General features: G+C 34.5%; 1 protein-coding gene across 3 annotated transcripts in view; it reads right to left on the bottom strand.

The window, feature by feature from the left end:
- The window catches only part of CMC1 (C-X9-C motif containing 1), a 77,096-nt gene that overhangs the window by 32,652 nt on the left and 21,082 nt on the right, over positions 1-23,362 (bottom strand). The window lies entirely within an intron of this gene.

The raw sequence follows: 23,362 nt of genomic DNA, 5'->3' as shown, positions 1-23,362 counted from the left end.
CTACAAGTGACAAATGTGTAAGGCATCAAGCAGTCATTACCAACCATGAAAGATAAAAAGGATTCTAGAGCCCAAAGACTCTTCTTCAATTAACTATTGGCAATGAAATCAAGCAACAGACCAAGAAAGAAAATTTTAAAGGACAAAATGTGATGAGCAATGGATTTACGGTTACACAAAAGAATATAAGTATTATAAATTATGACGATGTAAAATTACAACTTACAGAAACTGGGACCTGAAAGAGAAAACGTGGGAGAAGTATAATTGTACTTTCATACCAGAGAATCACTCAATACTGTTCAAAATTAGAATATGGAGTTAAAACATTATTACTCAAACTTGTCAGTGAGTTTCATAATATGTTTTCTTATAATGGAGGCAAGTAACCTTTTATCAAGAAACATTTACATAAACTTTAGCAAATCTTTTGTTTTCTAAATTCCACTGAAAATATAGTGTATATAATATAATTCCATTGTACATTCTTTTGTTCCCAGAGACATGTCTGTATTTGTGAATGGTAGAATTTAGAGTAATTTTTGGAAAGCATTTCATATTTTCTATATTACTTATATAATTTGAATATCCTTTTTATTAAAAGCATGATGTTGTTTTCCCCCCAAAACAATAGAATGTAGGAGGGAAGTACATACTAAAAGCCTGAAGTAGGGTAGAGGTACTGAAAATGAAGTCTCATGTATTTTTAGAAAGATTCCTGCATTGGTAATTAGTTAATCTCACAGGCTTGATCTACAGTTAAGTTTCTGAGATCACGGACTTTCTCCCTAAAGAAAGATCTTTGCAGCATAAAAATTCCTGTTTTCTATTACATTAATTCTAGAATACTTGGCCTGGCTTTCAAGGAGCATCAAAATATGACCCTAAACTGCAACTAAATTGTTTTTATATAATTAAACTAATCTTCTCACTGTCCCACAAATATCTCATGCTATATTCAGCTTCTATATCTTACTACCTATGTGGAATATCTCCTAAATAAATAATTTAGGTGTTTCCATTTCATAGACTATTCCTTCCCCAATACTTAGTAAGATAACAAAATGAATTTTAAAAAGTAACTAAATGTTACCTAGCTAGTTTATTTGCTACACAAAATTCTTCCTAAAGTCTTAAAATTTAACTAAAATATTCTTTCAGAATTTTTAGAGCAGAGACTTTTCTATACTGAAACATAACTATAAATACTGTTTTGTAGACTGCATTAGTCTTAACTCAAAAAACTTAAAAAATAGCCTCAAAGAGTATACAAATTTTAAAAATATATTTAAAGAAACTCGTCCAAAAATTAAAAAGAAAATAAAAGAATGATACAAATGAACCTGATTAGAAATATGTTCTTAAACCTCTGATATGGTCTTCCCAACAAAATATTTCATATTATATATTTTTAAAAGATTATATATTTGTATAGAATGCTACAGTTTACAAAGTGTTTTAATACTTAATTTTTCATTTACTTCCAAAAATAATCTTAAAATCATAATTATCTACAAAAGGACTGTAACTATACTTAAAAACAAGAAACCATAAAAATAAAAATTATAAAAATTACAGTACAAAACAATCAATGAAACTTTATAAATTTATCACATAAATATATTCATCATAATCCTCTTTAACAACACAAAGCTACATTTGGAAGTAAGTAGCTAAAGCTTTCCTTTCTGTTTTTCCTCTCAACCATGATTTAAATGTTTATATTCCTTGTTTTAATATTCCAATACACATTCAAACTGTGGCACTTACAGGTTTACATTTACCTTCAATAGTAACTATAAAACCTAAAATTATTTTTAATTCCATTCTTCAATTTTTTCTAAATTGAAGACCCAAAATTTCCAAAAAAAAAAACATTTAACACTTAATGTTACATTTATGGTAATGATCAAGAGCAAGGGTAAGTCAATGTAAAAATGAATAAGCTTTAATGATACTCTTAACAGGATTTCCAGATACTTCTACCACAAGATGGAGATAAAGTAGATATATTTACATATTTCAAAAATATATAATTGTATTAAATTATTTGATATCACTTGGCTCTTAATTAGAAATATGTGGTGCCCTTTATTATAAAGGTAAACTCATTTCACATGTGATCAGTTTTAATTCAGTTATTTCCAAAATGTTATTTTAATAAGATAAAGATATATAACATTTTCATGTTTCAATTCATTTTACACAAGTAACTGCCAGTATTAAGGTATTTTTAAAAACACATTGAAGAAGATTGATATATCAATACCAGAGCTGTTCAATACATTTTCCTGTAATGATGTAAATAATCAATGTTTGCATTATCAAATATGGTATCCACGAGCCACATGTAGCTACTGAGCATTTGCAATGCGGCTAGTGCCACCGCGAGACTGAATTTTAAATTTTATAGGATTTTAATTAATTTAAAATTAAACAGCCAGTGTGACTACTGACTAATATACTAGGCAACACAGAGAGCTATATTACAGTCAATTTAATATTTTAATATATTAAAATCTGATCATAGTTTTCAGAGTATAAAATAACACACAAAAACTGAACTTTAAAAATAAAATTACTATACATCAATAATAAAAACTAAAGATTCTGTCCATTAATAATGGAGATTTTTCCAAAATAGAAAAGTGCAATATAACTATAATGGTAAAAATAAAAACCAATAGGTATTAAAAGGAGTAAAGTTTACAGCATCTTTCAAAGGCATTAAAAGAGCATATATTAACACACACTCATGTATACACACAAATCTTTTTAATGCATACCAATAACCACATGAATTTTCATATTTAGTAATGTGCTTAAATATTTAAATATCTGCACATAAAATAAACATATTTACTATTTACATAAGTTCAAAGTTAACATTTCCAATAATAGGGAAAAAAATTGCTACATCTTACCAAAACAGGAGGAGTCTAACTCTGAAATTACAAAGTAGAGCACTTTGCACCAGAGACAGATTCCAATATAAATGAAGTGGACCTCAATCAATGCAAAGTTCGGTATCAATTAAACTAGACAGCCAATTGCCATTCTGTTTTAAACCGAGAGAAACAGTCTTACTTATCCAGATAAAGACGCCAATTAAAGGTGTTGAAACCAAAAGGAAAAGTTTCATGATGATCACATCTTATAAAACATAAGAGAGGGTTCAAGAAGCAGCCACTTCACCGGAGACTGTTCTTGGATTTGGGCAGAGAAAGGGAGGAAGCTGACTTAAAAGTGCTACAGAGGTGACATGGAGAAGACAAAAGAGTGTTAGAAAAGAATCTGAGAATTGGTCACCAAATAATACCTGAAAATGTGTTGATGGTTGGATTGCTCCGGCACAAGAGCCCTGACTTTAAAATTAAGCAAACAAAAAGGATGTTTCATTAAACTGTCTGTATATTACCAATCTGGGATATAGTCTTCTCTTTTGCAATAAATAATCAAAACCAGCTTTTTAATGCCAGCCAGGCTCTAAGAGAAAATGAAAAATAGGCTCCTACATTCAGCAGATCTACCCTTCCCCGAAGATCTCAGTAAATTGCTTCTACATGTGCTGTGTTAAAACCAAACCCCTAGAGGGCAACTGAGCTTCAATTTTTACTTCTTAATATACTTCAGTTCCTCAGCAGTTTATAGATACCATGACCTACTTCCTTATACCTTGGAACTTTTCCTTCAACACAAAAAGGAAATGGAAAGAAGAAAATTGATATATTCCATTACTAGTGAAAAATATCATATGGAATACATTCCTTAACAGTGATAATTCAATGATGAAGACTATAGTACAAACAGGTATATTCCTGAATAAATAGAATCATAAATGAATATCTGAATATTAACACTCTCAGTAGGAATCATGTAGCAGATAGGAAAGACATACTTAACAAGTCTATTTAACATAAATGCTTTGCATAACTTCACATTCACTAAATGACATGCTAAAATTTGCAGGGGAAAAAAGTGCAGAATCCAAATTCAGTAACGATTAACCCTATATAAACCACTCAGTATAAACCACTACAGGAAAAACAATGTTTCTTCAAAGTCAAAATGTTGAGAGGTTCCTGACTGCCCTACTAAGTTAACTCTATTTCATGAGGAAGAAGTATTTCATGAGGGCCTACAAATAGGCCCACAGAAAATACTGACATAGCAAAAAAAAAAAAAAAAAAAAAAAAAAAAAAAAAAAAAAAAAAAAAAAGTTATTGTATCAATATAAAAATGTACCAGCTAGCAAGGCCAACAAAAATATCTTAGATTCAGCCTTTTTAAATGAAACTCAAAAATTAGCCATATACAAGCATAAAATGTATACAACAAAAAGGTAGCATAAAAGAAATGCTGAGAATTTAACTGGACAATACACAGAATAGCTACTTGACAACTTGGTCCCAAAGTCATGTGATTTTTTTTTTCATTTTTTATTTATATAGATGTAGGTGGTATATAAGTGCAGCTTTGTTAAATGGATACATTGTGTAGGGCTGAAGTCCGGACTTTTAGTGTAATCATCACCAGAATAGAGTACCCTGTACCCAATAGATATTTTCTCACTCCTTACCCACTTCCTACCCTCCCATCTTTCCTAGTCTTCAATGTCTATTAGTCCACTCTCTGTACCCATACGTACATATTATTTAGCTTCTGCTTATAAGTGAGAACATGTGATATTTAACAGAAAGTCATGGTTTCTTTAAAAACCCAAATAAGACTTTTACATGATCAACTCTCTTTATCTGTATATATTTTCTACAATATGTATTCACTAACTGGAACAAAATTATAATTCCATCCAGAAACAGCTTTTGAAGGTAAATATGTATTGTGTGTCACCACACAAGTCCTTCCTCCCCAGCAGAGCAGGTCACCAGTACCTCCTTATTTACTGTGCTCAGCGACAGGACCATCATCTTGGTAAGGACAGAGACTATAAACACATGCTGGTTAAAGACTCTTTCTCCATGTCACAGTCATTTTCTTAATGAAATTCATCAATTAATTATTAGTATTACATCCTAGGTACTTAGGAATCTAATGTTCACAAAGCAATTTCTGCTCATTTGGATTAGAATCCATACATGAATTCCACAAAATCAAAGAATGCACTGATGGAACACAGATTAGTAAGAAGCTGCTAAGGTAGGTGAAGTTTTTGTGCCACAGAGATAGTAAAGGAAGCAGCCATATAATTTACAGGATACAAAGAGGTCAAGGTTTAAGGCTGCCAGAACATACTTTATTATTTCCTAAGAATTTCCTTGGCCTACTGGAAAAGAACCTGAAATCTGGCCTAGATAATTTGGGGTCTAACCTCCCAAGATGGAAGTAAAGTAAAGGTCAATAAATTGCAAACACACATACACACACAAATCTAACAACAAAAACAGTCAAAAACTTATGGCTTGTATAGAAGAGTGCTTTAGGTAGTAAATTATGTAACTTCAAGGTATACAAATGAGCAAAATCTATATGGGCTGTTTTAAGGAGAAATTCTGTTCTTTTGGCTAATCCATTGTTTCTCAACTTTAGATGTACATTCAAATCACCTTGACAGCTTTGGGAAAAAAAGTGTATTATCTCTCTTTGTGGAGAGAAACCTGTGCAATACTACTTTGTTTTGTTTTGCTTTGTTTTTAATTCCTAGATAATTCTGAGGTACAATGAGGGTTGAGGACCACTGATTTTGCCTATGTGTGAGACATGAAGATCCAAAACACTTCAATTACACAGGCAAAATAAAGGTTCTACTGTAAGAATATGACAATTTGAATCTTATCATCTAAACAGACTTTACCAGGGAAGATATGAAAGAAAAAGATAACACAAAAAAAGTTGCATGAAGCCTTAATCACTGAAGCAGTAAATAGCAGATCTATTTAAAGTCTACTCTGAAAATCACTGGGCACTAATTAAATGAAAGAACTCCTCAATAAGCTCAATGATATATAAGTCAACCACAGATGATCTTCTGAAGCTAAAACAAGAGGAAAAAGAACAATTAAGACTTTTCACACTAATGCAACACAAAGTACAGTTAGTCAAATCTTCAATGAGATCACATATTCTAATTTCTGAAAGTCTAAATTTAATGAGCTAGGCATAAATCTATGGAAGATATGCCAGAAAAGAAGAAAATGCAACACATCCTAAATTCAAATTTGTACACTGGACTGACACAATCTAGGACTCAATGAATGTCCAGCTGCTTTTAAAGAGCGTTTCAAATTTCCAAATATAGCCTTGACTTTTCTCCTAATTTCCAAATACAGCATTTTCTCCTTATTTCCAAATATAGCCTTGAACTAGAGAAAACTGAACTTTTCTCTAGTTCAGTTTGTGTAGGTGAGTGACAAGAAATAAGCAAAGACTGTAATTGCAGTTATCTGCATTGAGTTGGAATACAACTGTTCCTACTGAGTCAATAAAACCAGGTATTCTGCCACCATAAAGGGATATCATCTGCCTGGAAAAGACAGAATGGAAAAGAAATCACCACATAAAAAGCTCAAGGATCCAATAGGCTTAGAAAGGCAACTATAGAAGCAAGACAATATGTTACTGCAGAGAACTGGTGTCTTTTTTCTTTTTTGAGATGATTCTCACTCTGCTGCCCAGGTGGAATGCACTGGCACGATCTCAGCTCACTACAACCTCCACTTCCTGCATTCAAGCGATTCTCCTGCCTCAGCCTCCTTAGTAGCTGGGATTACAGGCATGCTCCAAAACACTTGGTTAATTTTTTTTTTGTATTTTTAGTAGAGATGGGGTTTCAACAGGCTGGTCTCAAACTCCTGACCTCAAGTGATCTGTCCACCCCGGCCTCCCAAAGTGCTGGGATTACAGGAGTGAGCTACCATACCTGGCCGAGAACTGATTTCCAATCATGTGCTTAATATTTACCCATGGTATGATCTAAAACCTGTCGATTACCTAATATTTTACATAAAGAACTTTGAAAATTATTATAAAGATTCTGTCCATCACTTTAATTCTATGCAAGACTTGGTTCTTTGGCAATGTCACTGACTAAGGAGGCGTGAGTACAGGGTTGAACTATAGAAATACTTTGCAATAAATACACGGCAAAGTTCAGAAAGTCAAAAAGAAGCTAAGATGTGTGTAATGACCTGGAAATTCTACAGAAAGATATGTCCTAGTAAGTCAAGTCAAATCAGTTTTTTTTTAAGCTTTGCTGGAAGAGGTAGCTGAAATAAGGAATGATACCTAATAATATGAACTCAGTTACATTTGTTTTGAGTTTGTCATTAAAACGGAAGTTTTAAGGTTACGATGAAGAATCAAAGGGATAAAAAAGTTAAATGTAAACAGATCACTTGTGCATGCATTTTAAAGGTAAAGACACAGGTAATATGTTAGAATGCAGGGTAAAATTACTGGTGTTGATTAGAAGGAAAAAAGCAGCCTAACAATGTGAACTTTCAGATTACGTAAGCAAAAGTCGCCATTGAATTAAAAGATTAAACTGCGTTTAGCTATTTAGCCATTCCTAGACCAAAGAACGTACTTCTTTAACTTTGAGGACTTCAATAAGATAAAATGTCACATTCAAAAACCTGAAAAATCTGGTGAATTAATTTCTCCAAAGAAGGTAAGGAATAATGCCTTAGGACACCTGTAAGAAAAGCAGTAACAAAAAGACTATGCAGTTAATGCTCATTCTCTTACAACATCTTCAGTCTTTAAATAAATGCCAGGGGTTATGCTACAGCAATATGAGACAGGTTCATCCCTTTGGTTCTAGCAAACACACATGGTTCCATTGTTGTCTGTCACTGTTGATGAGAAACAGCTTCTACTTTTAAAAGAATGCAGAAAGCCAAAATTTAGAAAGTAAACTTGTAATCTGTCTTTTATTTGGTGGTAAAATTAATCTTTCAATTTTATTTGTATGAACTCTTCTCCAGGGAAGGAAAATAGAAAGAAGAGAAAGAGGAAAAAAGGAATAAAGGGAGGTAGAAAGAACAGATTTCAGATTTTTTTTTTTTTTTTTTTTTTTTTTGGTTTACCAGAAATCAAATCTAAACTTCTGTTTCAGGCTTTTAAGGCACTCCAAAATCAGCCTCGACTCCCAGTCTTTATCTGTATCATTAACCCCTAATGCACCACTGGTTTCCCAAGGTCAATCTCTTTGCTGCTGTACAAACAAACATGCCCATTCTCACCTCTGTACCTTAAATTCTGGGTCTCTGGTCTGAAATGTTTTTCCAGCTTCCCTATACTTAGCCAAATAATTAGCCATACTTCAAGGTCCAGCTGATATCCCACATACTTCATTAAGTCTCACCTGCCTAAATCAGAATTCACTTGCTTACTTTTTTCTAAACTAACATAGCTGATTATTATAAATTGTTTTATATGGTATAATTCTATTTTCTGTGCCTGGTTTCTCTCTCATCAACCATACAATAAAGGTACTTAAAAGCAAGTCTCAGACTTCAACCCTGTCTCTATAGCACTTTTCACAATATTGAACGTGTGATAAGCATCCACTAATATTTAACAGAAATGCAATTAAACTTAATTCTGTAAATTTAATTTAATTCTGTGCATTCAGAGCAGTATCAGAAAATTTTAAAAATTACTGAAGCAATGTCTAGTTAGCTACTCAAACTTTATTATCTTTTTCCAAAGAAATATATTTAAATCCTAGAAAAAATATAAATTTAAAAATATATAAATATATTTTAATATATTTTAAATCCTAGAAAAAACTTAAAGAATCAAGTTTTAAAATTGCCAATATTACCAACACTTTGAAATAATACCTGTTAAAATTTCCTCACAGCACTCTTCCTTTATAGAAAGTATTAATTTGAATATTTATATAACTATGCCCCCTACCATACTTAAACTCAGTAAGAATGCAGACTGAATCTGTTTGAGTCACATTTATGTAGACAGCTTATGTGCAGTGCTGAACACATGGTAACATTCATAAATTTATGGAGTTAGTTAATTTAGGCAAGCCCTTCCTGTGTTTCTAGAATTTAATTTGATTAAACCAAGAGTCAGGAAATGTTTTCAGTAAAGAGCCACAGAGTAAACATTTTAGGCTTTGTAGGCCAGGTAGTCTCTGCTGCAAGCGCCCAATTCTACTGCTGTAGTGTGAAGGCAGGTATAGGCAATACATAAGTAAATGAGCTTGGCTGTATTCCAATAACACTGTTTACAGAGATAGGTGGTGGACCAAACTCGGACAATAGGCTGTAGTTTACCAACTCTTGAACAAAAACTAGTTTCTCTTATCGATCAACACACTGTGACTACAAATATATATCTTATCATATCCTATGGCTGTACCATAATTTATATAAGCAATCAGACTTTGCTGACATCTACATTTTTGGCAATATTCCGTATTACATATTTTGCTATGTTGAACATCCTTATGCATATTTTATTGTACATCTCTGACAATTTCCTTAAGATAAAATCCTACTGGTAGAATGGCTAAGTAAAGGAGTTGCTTATTTATGAATTTGGTGAATTTTTAAAAACAAGACTCCTTTCATGCTGTTATTCCTGGCCAGCAGTGTAAATGCCTGCTTTTCCAAAGTCTTGTCAACACTAGACATTACAAATGTTTTCTTATCCACAAATACTTCATCGTGCATATGGTAAGAGTTCAATATTTGTCTACATTTTTCTAATTAGATAGCAGTGATCTAAAATGAAAAAAACAAGTATTAACATATATCATTCAATGAAACAAAAGTATACCTCTATGCTATATGAACCACCAAAAACTACAGAATATTAAAATCACTCCAGAAAGTCCCTTTAATGTCCTTTTTCAATCAATACTTACTTGTTCCACACCCACAGTCAACTGTTGTTCATATTAGTTTTGTCTATTCTAAAACGCTATTTAAATGTGGCCTGTTCTAGAAAATAATATTAAAAGAATATACACTTTTTATTTCTCTTATATTTATATTTCACTGAGCATAATCATTTTGAAATTCATCTCCATTGTTGTACAAAAGAGTAGTTTGTTCCATTTTATTGCTGAATAGTAATCCCTATATCTTATCCCTTCTTTTTTTGAGAGGATTCTAGGCTATTTTCAATTTTTGGCTACTGACAGACACACTACTATACACAGTACTATACAGTAACAAATTGCTTTTGTTTACTGTAAGTAGTGTATCTATCAGTATCTATTAGGCCTTTTTGCTTGCAGAAGTTTCATTTCTCCTGGAAAGAGTTGCTAGGTCACTGGGCAGATTTGTGTTTTGTGAATATTGTTAGTGTTCTTAATTGCAGCCATTCTGGAAAGTATGCCATTCCAAATACATGAAGGTTGTCTTTATGTTATTGTCCTACAAGTCCCCAAGGTTTTGCTCATTTTTAAATATTTTTCCCCTCTCTGTTTATATATTTTGATTGATATATCTTTAGGTTATGATTCCTACTCATTCCCATCCTAAAAGTTTTATGTTAGATATTATTTTTTTCAGTTTTAGAATTTCCATTTGGGTGTTTTTTACTGCTTCAAATTCTCTGTTAAGATTTCCTATTTTTATTCATTGCAAGCATATTTTCCATATGTTCTTAAGCAATTACAACAGCTGCTTTAAGATTCTTGTCTGCTAATAACATATGACTTATCTTGAAGTTAGCCCCTGTTGATTTCTTTTGAAAATGGTTCATGTCTTCTTGTTTCTGTGTGCACTGAATAATTTTGCATTCTACTGCAACATTGTGAGTAATATGAGTACAAAGTTTGGATTCTGTTTTCTCTGAATAATTTTTTTCTTTATTTAAGCAGGCAATTAAATTTACTTTGAGTATACATGCACACACACTTTCCAAGGCCTGCAGCTACACCAAACCCTATCCTTGGTTCCTCAGACCAACAAGACTGAGGAGTTTCGTTTGTCAAGAGTTTCAGCCACCCTACCTGGCAGAGACTCACCCACTACCATTTCCTTCCTTCAATGTTTGATGCCCCTGTATTTTCTGTCTGCTTTTGTTTACTTACTTTCCAATGCTTTCAGGTAGTTATTTTTCCTATTTTGTTCATAGGTCATAGTAGTTTTCTACAGAAGGAATTGTGTAATAGAGCTAGTAGACCATGCCAAAAACAGAACTCTTTATAAATAAGCTTATTATAAAATTTTAAATCATACTAAGTTTTGGTAATATAAAGTAATGGCTCATTGATCTAATGACATTCCTTCTGATGGACGCCATTCACAATATGCTAGACAAACACTATCAACTGATTAAAGCTGACAAGGACGAACTGTATTTGCTATCTTTGACATAGTCAAATGGTACATTATAATGGAAAACACACTAGGCTGGGAATAAAGATAGCTGAATTCTAATAATGTTCCTGCTGTATTAACAAGTCAGATGATCTTGAAACTTACGGACCGTACACTTTAGTTGGGGAGGGGAGGATAGGTAATTTACTCTTTTTATTGAGCTATGACACCATGTCTTTCTATTCCCCACTGTACCTAACACCATGTAGTAGTACACATAATAGTACTGATGGATAGTTTGTTGAATTAACAAATCAGTGTAGTTATGGTTTGTTCTGGAGGGGAAGTGGTCTAGGTGAAATCTTAAGAGAAAGGCCAAGGAATACAAATGTCAGTTTTTAATCTATCACTATCAAAGTTGAACATGTTTACTGATAGCACACTAATATAAAAGAGAATCTGTATAACGTGCACAAAAACATTAAAGCCACCATAATTGTACATTCTATTCCTTTGTTTCCCTTTAAAACAGTGATGTTTACTACTGTCTGGTAAAATGGTTTCAAATTGAAATAACTTATAAGACACTTCAAAGTTAACATATCCAAAACTAAATTCCGAATCCATCTGCCACCAATAATAAAATAAAATAATAAAATTTCTCCACACTCAGTCTTCCTCATCTCTGCTAACTATAACTCCTTCCCTTTTACTTGTTCAGGACAAATAAGGAGTCATATCTTTCTCTGTTGCCTCTGCTTTCAAAATATCTCTCAAATATGCTCATTCTGACCACCTCCATTTTTACCAGCCTCCCAATCCACCATCATCTGTCTGTTGGAGTATCTCAATAACATCAATCACCCAATTACTAGCGTCTCTAATTCTGCCCTTGTCCCTATTCCACCTATTCTTAATATAGCAGTGAGTGCTGACTATAAATCAGACCCTGTCTCTTTCCATGTTCAAAGCAATCTTCATCTTTCCATTTGTCTCCCTACTAGCTACAAGTCCTCAGTACCTCTAAGACCCTGAAAGATTCTACCTCCAATCATTTTGCTGAACTCCTCCCTATTCACTCTACCCCTCATTCATTCCAACCTAACCACAGTGACCTTTTTGGTGTCCCTTAACCATGCCAGCTTCACTTATACCTCAGGGTCTCTGCACATGCTATTTCTTCTGCCAGGATCATTCTTCTCATAGGTATCTGCATTATCTCACTCCTTCACCTCCTTCAAGAATTCTGTCCACATGTCACTTTCTCAGTGAGACCTATATTGATCACCTATTAACAACTGCAGCCGCATTTCAACACCAGCACTCCCCACTGCACTTACTGAAATTTATTTTTCTCCAAGGCGCTTATATTTACTTATAATGTTTATTATTTATCCTCCCCTCCTCAACTAAAGTGTAAGGTTCATAACTTTCAAGATTTTTGTCTATTTCATTTACCGTTCATAAAATGGTGTGTGACATACAAGGAACAATACATATTTTAAATGACTATGTTCTATATAACACTAAGGTTCAAATGCTCAAAGGAATCAGAAAATTCTTTATTTGCTTTGTAAAATTGTATTTTTAGTGATGTAATATTTGACTAACACTAAAATATATGCAAACAGCATTACCAAATGCAAACACAATGGAGACAACCAATATATTAAAATATGACACCAGATAAACTTGTTTATGGGCCTCAGAATAAAATCTCTATCATCTTTATTTAATTTTCTGAAAATTTGAATAAATCATAGGAAATCATTAATCTTTAAAACTGCTGATTTATGTGATTTAGAATTTATTCTATACTTTGTATCTCTCAAAAGAGAAAACCACAAAAGGAAAGTGCTTGAAAGAGATACATACTAGACTGCAATTGTCACCTGTAACTTCTGACTTAAAATCTGCTTCATTAAAATCACACAACATTGTTGACACGTACTGTCTCTGTAAATGTAATGAAATGAAGCACGATACAATAAAACTGCTTTTATCTCTTGTACAGTAGGCTTCAAAGCAAATTCTGTCCCCAGCTCTCCAAAAATGGATTGATTATTATTAACTGGCTCTAAATCTGAGAGTCTAATACATTCCAGAGTTTTACACAAACCCAATTGCCTCCTTTGTTATTTTTCCAACAGATATACAAGATTCCTATAAAAATGTATTTCAGTAAAACGTTTACCAGTGTCAGGCTCTGATTACCTGGAAAAAACGCTAATTGTAACCGCAGGCTCATCAGGTAACTTAAGTGAAATGTGATCTTCTACTCAGATTTTATGTACGAGCGCATGGTACTGCTTAACAGCCATATTTAATTTTAGATTAATTTCTCATTAAGAGGAAAGGATTTAGGTCTATTATAGCAAAATAACTCAAAGTTAATGTCTAGGAAGATTAGAACAATAAAATCCTGTTAATGGGATATTGGTAAAAAAGCTATGACATTTATAATAATATATATTCATTTTAACAATATTTTAAAATTTCAAGACATGTAATTCTTTGTATTTGTACTCAATTTTTTACACTGTTATACCTTCATAGATGACTTAGATAAACTGGTTGTTTAAAAAATTATATTCATCTATCCTGACAAAATTCTTGCTAATTTTGTCATTTAAATTTTTAGTATTTACATATTTCATGGGGGCCAAGATGCTGACTAGAAACAGCTGCAGTCAAAGGCTCCCACCAAGAAGAATGAAAAGGGTGAGTGAATCCTACACCAGCAATTGAAGTATCTAAGTTCTCTCAGTGGGACTGGCTAGGCGGTTGGTGTGACTGTACACAAAGAAAGGGGAAAAGCAGGGTGAAACAACAGCCCACCCAGGAGCCACACAGGGTAAGGGGAGCTCGCATACCCAGCCAAGGGAGACAGTGAGTGATTGTGCTACCCTACCCGGGAAACTACACTTTTTCCATGGATCTCTGCAACCGTGGATGAGAAGATCCCCTCATGAGCCCACACCAAGTCCTTTGGTCCCAAGCACAGAGCTATGCAGATTCTGGGCAGTGGTTCAGCTGGAGACTACCTGAGACTACTGAGTTCCCAGAGAGAGGGATGGCCACTATCACAGCAGATGCCTGCTGCCTAAGACTACTGAGCTCCCAGGAGAAGGAGCAACAGCCATCACTGCAGCTCCAGTATGCCATTTTCCCCTACCAGTGCCAGGGACACTGGGTGGTTTGGACCCAGGAGAAATTCCTCACAGCAGACACAATGGCTGTGGCAGATCGTGGTCAGACTGCCTCTTTAGGTGAAACCCACATGCATCCCTCCTCACCAGGCAGGGCCTCCCAGCAGGAATCTCAGCAATTCTATTCAGGGGTTTATAGACAGAACTCTGATATCCCTGGGATGGAGCCCCTGGGGGCAGGGGCGGCTGTGATCTCCTCAGATCAGCAGATTTAGTCTTTCCCCCTGCTGGCTCTGAGGAATCAGCCAGAGTGTTTCCTTAAGTGACTCCCTGATCTTGTGCCTCCTGACTGGGTGAGACCCCAACAGGAGGTGCCAGACACCTTAAACAGAAGCAGTCCCACTGGCAACAGGTCGGTACCCCTCTGAGACCAAGATCCCAGAGGAAGAAGCAGGCAGCCATCTTTGCTGTTCTGCAGCCTCTACTGGTGACACCTTCAGAGGTAAGAGGGACCCCGGTAAACAGAGTATGAAGTGGACCCCCAGCAAACCACAGCAGCCCTACAGAGGAGGGCTTTAAAAAAACAAAACTAAATTAACAGCAACATGACAACAGTATAACAGCACAAAAACCCCATCCAAAGGACAGCAGCCTCAAAGACTAAAGCTAGATCAATTCACAAAAATGAAAAAGAATCAACTAGAAAATACCGAAAACTCGAAAACCCAGAGTGCCTCCTCTCCTCCAAATGATTGCAACACCTCTCCAGCAAAACCACACAACTGAGCTGAGGCTGAGATGCATGAACAGGCAGAGGTAGGCTTCAGAAGGTGGACTTTGAACTTTAAAATAATGAACTTCACTGGGCTAAAGGAGCATTTCTAACCCAGTGCAAAGAAGCTAAGAGACCATGACAAAACATTACAGGAGCTTAACCAGAATAACCAGTTTAGAGAGGAACATAAATGACCTGATGGAGCTGAAAAATACAACCTGAGAATCTGCAACAAGTATCCATAGCTGAAAGATAGAATTTCAGAGTTTGAAGACTATCTTGCTGAAATAAGACAGGCAGACAAGATCAAAGAAAAAATAATTAAAAGGAACAAACAAAGCATCCTAGAGCTATGGGACTATACATAAAAAATGAACCTACAACTGACTGAGGTACCTAAAAGAGACAGGGAGAATGGAAACAAGCTGGAAAACACACTCCAGGATATCACTGAGGAGAACTTCCCCAATCTAGCAAGAAAGGCCAACATTCAAATTCAGGACATTCAGAGAACCCCCAGTAAGATATTCCACAAAAAGATCAACACTCTAAGACACATAATCATCAGATTCTCCAAGGTTGAAATGAAGGAAAAATATTATGGGCAGCCAGAGAGAAGGCCAGATCATCTAAAATGGGAAGCCCATCAGACTAACAGTGGCCACAAAAACCTTACAAGCCAGAAGAGATTGGGGGCTAATATTCAACATTCTTAAAGGAAAGAGTTTCCAACTAAGAATTTCATATCTGGCCAAACTAAGCTTTATAGGTGAAGGAGAAACAAGATTCTTTTCAGACAAGCAAATGCTGGGGGAATTCATCACCACCAGGCCTGTCTTGCAAGAGCTCCTGAAGGAAGTGCTAAATAAACAAACAAAAAACTGTCCCTAATAAAATACATAAATTAGCCGGGTGTGATGGCACACACCTGTAGTCCCCGCTACTTAGGACGCTGAGGCCAGAGAATCACTGGAACCCAAGAGGCCAAGATCACACCACTGCACTACAGCCTAAGCAGCAGAGCAAGACTCCATCTCAAAAAAAAGAAAACAGAAAAAGAAAATTAATTCAAGATGGATTAAAGACTTAAAAATTAAACCCAAAACTATACAAGCACTAGAAGAAAATCTAGGCAATATCATTCAGGACATAGGTACAGGCAAAGATTTCATGACGAAAGTCAAAAGTAATTGCAACAAAAGCAAAAATTGACAAATGGGACCTAGTTAAACTAAAGAGTTTCCACACAGCAAAAGAAACTATCATCAGAGTGAATAGACAACTTACAGAATGGCAGAAAATCTTTGCAATTGATCCATCTGACAAAGGTCTAATAACCAGAATCTACAAGGAACTTAAATTTAAAAGAAAAAAAAACAACAAACAACTCCATTAAAAAGTGGGCAAACGACATGAATAGACACTTCTCAAGACATTTATGCTGCCAACAAACACGAAAAAAAAAAAGCTCAACATCACTGATCATCGGAGAAATGCAAATCAAAATCACTATGAGATACCATCTCATGCCAGTCAGAATGGCAATTATTAAAAAGTCAAGAAACAACAGACGCAGTGAGGTTGTGGAGAAATTGAAATACTTTTGCACTGTTGGTGGGAATTTAAATTAGTTCACCCGTTGTGGAAGACAGTGTGGTGATTCCTCAAAGACCTAAAACCAGAAATACCATTTGACCCAGCAATCTTATTACCGAGTATATAGTGAAAGGAATATAAATCACTCTATTATAAAGATAAAAATATATGCACGTGTATGTTCACTGCAGCACTATTCACAATAGCAAAGACATGGAATCAACCCAAATGTCCATCAATGACAGACCAGATAAAGAAATTGTGGCATATATACACCATGGAACACTATGCAGCCACAGAAAGAAATGAGAGACATGGATGCACAGACATGGATGGAGCTGGGAGACATTATTATCAGCAAACTAACAAAGGAACAGTAAAGCAATTACCACATGTTCTCACATATAAGTGGGAGCTGAACAATGAGAACACATGGACACAGGGAAGGAAACAACACTCACTGGGGTCTGTTGGGAGTAGGGAAGGAGGGAAAGCAGCAGGATAAATATCTAATGCATGCCTCGCTTAATACTTAGGTGACACGTTGGCCAGGCATGGTGGTTCACACCTGAAATCCCAGCAACTGGGAGGCCAAGGTGGGCAGATCACCTGAGGTGAGGAGTTTGAGACCAGCCTGGCCAACATGACAAAACCCCGTCTCCACTGAAAATACAAAAATTACCTAGGTGTGGTGGCGCATGTTTATAGTCCCAGTTACTTGGGAGGCTGAGGCAGGAGAATCACTTGAACCCAGGAGGTGGAGGTTGCAGTAAGCCAAGACCACACCACTGTCCTCTAGCTTGGGCAACAGAGAGAGACTCCATTTCATAGAAGAAAAAATCCAGGTAATAGGTTAATAGGTGCAGCAAACCACCATGGCACAAGTTTACCCATGTAACAAACCTGCACATCCTACACATGTATCCCAGATCTTCAAGTAAGATTTCATTTACTTCTAAAATCAAAACATACTGTGTCTTCCTCTGTGAGAAGAAAACTAGCCATTTTATTCACGGGTATGTATATCCAAATACATACAATTTTACTGCAAAGTTGTCCTGTTTTCAGAAATAAGATAATCATAATAAGCTATTAAGTCTGCTAATGAGAGTATGAGCTAACACAAATAACTGAGAACCACTAGATCAATAAGTAATAACCATTATGCAGTTTTCTCGCATCATGCATGGGGGATCCAAGCCCCCTAGTAGATGCCTGACACTGGAGATACCAACAAATCCTACGTATACTATGTTTATTTCCTCTATATGCCTGCCCCGATAAAATCTGATTTATAAATTAGGCAGAGTAAGAGATTAACAACAACTAATAGAATGTTCATAACAATAAAAGTTAAGTGAATGTGGTATCTCTCAAAATATCTTATTGTACTATAAATATCTTACTGTACTAACCCTTCTTATAATGGTGACATAAAATGATAAAATAATTAGAACCTCAGTTGGCCACAGATAATTGAAACCATAGAAAGTGAAACCATAGATAAGGAAGACTACGATATACTTTGTTCAGTTATTTTCAAAATAATTCAGCTGTATTTATGATTGATATAAATCTATTACTCATGATTCCACTGGTATATCAGGCATCATGATAGCCATACACAAATAGTTACTGCTAATTAATTTTTATTATGTCCACGTGCAGAAAAGAGTTAACATAGCAGGCATAACATTGCTATCCTTAAAAGCTTGATTGTAAGATTCGCCCTTAGATGGCATCTGAGAACTCAGATTTTAAGAGTGCCCTCACCATTTTCTAATTGATAAGAATGGCTCACTGTGCCCAAACTGTTTGTGCAAACAGTATGGTTTATGCTAAACACCTGCTTTCCTTCTTGAAATCTGAAATTTTGACAACTGTTAGGCAGAGAGTTCCCAAATGACCAACTCTGAATAAAAATTCTGGGGACTGAGTCTCTAATGAGCCTCCCTGGTAGACAATATTTCACATGTGTTGTCACAATCCAGTGCTGGAGAAATTAAGCATACCCTGAGTGTCTCTACCAGGGGAAGACTCATGGAGCTAGTGCCATGATTTCTTCTGAACTTTCCCACATGCTTTTTCCCTTTGTTGATTTTGCTTTGTTATCTTGTTGCTGTAATAATTTTTAGCTATGAATAGGATTATATGCTGAGTCCTGTCAGTCTTTCTAGCAAATCAATCAATCCAATGGTGGTCTTAGGAACCCATGACAAAAGTGCAGAAACTGTGCCTTATATCTACTTGTATTTCTTAGATTGTATAATATATATAACAGCTATGCATCCTATGCAGTGATTTAACATATCCAAACCAGTCTAAAGGTGCATTGCATATCCACTTCAGTGTTAGTTAATACTGGTAAACAAACTGGTTTAATGACAAAAATACATGTAATAGGAATGGTACACTTCAAACAAAAATAAAAAGGCAGGTTTTTGGCAGGTTCAAATAATATAGTTGGACAGAAGATTGATTACTTAGACCATGTATATAGTCTGCAGCCCTCCAAACTATTTCTTTTTTTTTCTCTTTTTTTCTTTCTTTTTTTTTTTTTAATTTATTTCAATGCTGTTTTGATAATTATCTGCCTGTAAACTTTCTAAAGAACATCCTAAGCATTCTTAATTTGATTCTTTTTTGTCTATTCACTTATCTTTGGAATTTCACAAAATATAACATACTTCACTTCTGTGTGAGTAACAAAACAGGGCATTTTATCAAGCTTCTTTGTTATTTACATACAGCTCTGTGATGTTTCAAACAAGTCACTCATGCTTCCTTGTACTTTATATAATTCTTTCAGAGCTATACCCCACATATTGGACAAAAGATCAAAAGACTGCAACATAAATACAAAAGGAACACTAAAATAAGGGAAAAGAAGCCCCAAGAGATGAAAGGAGTCAATGAGTAAGAGAATACAGCTAGGTTAAAGAAAGTTCCAAGCCATCCCTGATGACAAAATACTTTTTTGTCTTGATCTGTGATAGCAAAAGGAAAAGAAAGAAAAAGTTCTTATTATTTCTAAAGCAAATGTCATTATCTAATATAGAGACTTTATAGCAAATGTCAACTAAGCACTTCAAAATAGCAAAGAAATATAATGAGAAATTTTTACAAAACACTATATAATTCAGTGACTCTTCCTCTTATGGAGAAAACTGTGTAATACTAGTATGCATACTCTCCCTATACATGGCAAACAATATTTTTTAAACATTACCAACACAGAAAACAAAAATCATTATATTAGCGAAGTCAAACAGCTGGAAAAAGACAAGAGAGTTGAAATCAACCTTCAGAGTTTGTCAAACCATCTCCCTAAGACACAAGTTGCTAACTCTCAGATCCAAGAAAAAGCAATGATTTCATCACTACAGTTGGTGAGAGATTACTATTTTGGCTTTTAGAAGGTGAAGAAAGGCGGAGGAAGAAAGTGATTTGGCCATTCTAGAGTTTTCTTTCAGCTCCATTCCCAATGTACTCAGTGTTCACTGTGTTAATGTCCACCAGTATACTTCAGTCATTTATTTTAGTGGCTTTATTCACTGCCAATAATATCACAAGCAAGGAAAGAATACTATAAAATTAAATTTTATATTTAAATCAGTAATTTTCCTTTAGATGCCAACAGAATTTATAATCTTGTCAAAGTTTCTCGAATAGCAAGATCAGGATTCTCCTTTCTGTAATTATCTAACCTCTAAGTCAAGCCACCTTTCTAATCAAACCAAAGTTCAAAAGAAAGGTGCTAAGCACTATTCTCTTCAAAAAGAAACACAGGCCGGGCGCAGTTGTCCATGCCTGCAATCCCAGCACTTTGGGAGGCCAGTCGGGAGACTTGTTTGAGCCCAGGAGTTGGAGACCAGCCTGCACAACATAGTGAGACTCCATTTCAAAGAAAAAGAAAAAGAAAAAAAAAAAAGAAAGAAACATATGCTTTTGTGTTTCTTATTTTACATTATTAAAAATATAATTTATGAAGACCAAGATTCAAGAGTTGACACCATTTGAGTAATATGAATACTACTTGTCACCGAAAAGCTAAAATTGTTTTGTATTATGTTATAGTTTTCATTACATTAAAATGGCATAGTTACTGTAACTTATACATATTCACTATAGAATTAGCATCCTGTAATTTCAGATTAATATTAAATTTTAGAAGTACAAGGGTATATAACAACGAAACATTCTAAATGTTATCTACTGCTTAAGACAAATTTTAAGTGTATTTAAACATTAGGTAAAATATGCAACTCAGATTAAATCAGTGTACAGTAAGTAAAAATCAATAGTGTATAGATAAAGAGGGTATCATGTAAGCTAGTTAAAAAATTATAATGAAGAGAGAACTAGTAAGAATATAGCAACCTGGCTGAAATTGATATTCATTAGGGTACGCCTAACATCAATAGGTAACATTTGGAGTCTGTGGTCTTTATCAGTGTCCCAGCTGGTAATGGTGGAAGGTTAATGCCTTACCCAATTCTGTTCAATTTTCTATCCTAATTAGCCCTCCAAATCTATAGCTGTGAGCACCAAGTGTCTGTGCTCAAAAGAAACTAATTAATGCTAGCAAATTAGATCAAGTCCAAAGATCCAACAGCCAAACTCTTAGTTAAATGCTCCTTGTTAATAGGAAGTGTAGCTGTCAATAACTGCTGTTGGTGACTATAATGAGGCATCTTTCTTTGACTGAAAGTGATTTCATTTCTCTTTGTCCCTGGAAAAGCTGTTCTATTCCCTTTACAAACCTACATTGCTGGCAGTCTGACCCAATTCTTATGATCAGCTGGGTTGAAATGACATTAAAAAAAAAAATCAAATGGAAAAGCTTTCCCACATAATCATGTTTTAGGCATTTAGCAAAAGTCAGATTACTTATTAAAATTCCTGTATCTTTTATCTAAGAAACATACAATTGCTTTTATAGAAAATCCTATAATTATTCAATAAAGCAAAGTAAATAAATTACGGTGAAGTGTCCTGATTCTAAATTATGTCTTATTGTTTAGTTTAAATGAAGTTTTCTTCTGCTGCTTGAATAATTCTAATGCACATCATTTCCTAATATATACGGTTAAATAGGGAAAATACTAAAGACTCCTTATTCCCTTATCAATTTTAGATTCTAAAACAGTGTTTTGAATCACATGGCCTAAAGAACCAATATATAGTTATGTATAAGAGATTCAAATTATGTTATAATATACATTCTAATATAGATGAATACATTTAAATAATACAATGAATCACAGATTTTAAGATGCTTTCAGTCTTCAGAAGACTTAAGTATATTAAAAAAGCAAAAACTTAACTATGTCAACATCCTAAACAACTTTTGACGAAGTGAAAATTAAACACTTTATTTTCTGTACCACTATAAAACACTAGTTTGTAACACAAATAAATATTTTTAAGTTATATTGTACTCTTTCATTTCAAAAAGCAAAGTTTCATTGTCTAAGAGACAATGAAAGACAATTCTGAAACCCAAAGCCATACAATCATTCTGCATTTTCATTTGAATTGTATCAGTAAAAATTAAATCTATAATTGAGTTAGCTAGCTTTCTTCCATTCTAGGTATAAAGTTAATATGCTACAAGACAGCATAAATACAACTTATCTGTGTAACTTTAGACTGTTGTAACAGTAATAAGAAAATTTTCCTAGTAGTAAAAAGCCCTACAACTTTATTATAGGGTTTTAAAGTTTCATCTCCCCTCACCTGAATTAGGATATTTATTTTTAAAGTTCTATGAGGAATGTGCAGGATGTACCTCTGTGACCATGAACATGACCCCTGTCAATGTCATACATGCACTACCCGCTGTTGTCAACAGGTTGACTTCTCAAGACAACTGGGGGTAGGTGTTAAAGAAAGTTACTCTAATTAAAACTAATTCATAGGAAAGCAAGAGTAAAACCATAGAATGATTATATATATGAGTTTTAAAATGGAATAGGTCATAATAAGTTACTGAAGCAACAGAAATGACCATCACACATTGTTGGGTCCAAAGAACTACTCTTAATTTATTGCCTCCATTCATCAATTGTAAAGGTGCTAAGGGCAGAGGACAGGGAAAGAAACAAGTGTTCCTAGTATCCAAATGTTACTGACCCAGTCCTGAAATTAGAGTTGACACAGCCAGCCCTGCTCCCCTATAGAGATGCTTGCAGTTGAAGTGCAGCCCAGCATCCTCACTAAAAATTACTGTGGTCCCTCAATAAAGATGACCACAGGGAAAGTGAAGAAGTAAAGCCAGAAAAAAAGCCTATGTCAGTAAAATTTTATTACTTCTTTTGAGGGCCATTCCAAGAGGTAGAATTTTTTTAAAGACATTTCTACAGTAATATTGCCATCTGCTTGTCTAATAACTCATCATTTACAAACCTATTATGGCCTCATTTTTCACCTTTCACTGCTTTGTTTACATGTTTCACCAGAATATCACATATTAATCACTAACATCTCTAGATTTATAGAATATAGGAGTATTTCCTGTAAAAAACATTTTCCAAAGAAAACATACACATGTAGCTGTCTAGTGTATGTATTTACATAAATATATTCCA

Source organism: Sapajus apella, unplaced genomic scaffold (assembly GCF_009761245.1).
Source record: "Sapajus apella isolate SASKATOON/1434 unplaced genomic scaffold, GSC_monkey_1.0 scaffold4, whole genome shotgun sequence".
Lineage (NCBI taxonomy): Eukaryota > Metazoa > Chordata > Mammalia > Primates > Cebidae > Sapajus > Sapajus apella.
Note: the sequence above shows the minus strand (reverse complement) of the source record. Positions and strands in the feature narration are given on the sequence as shown.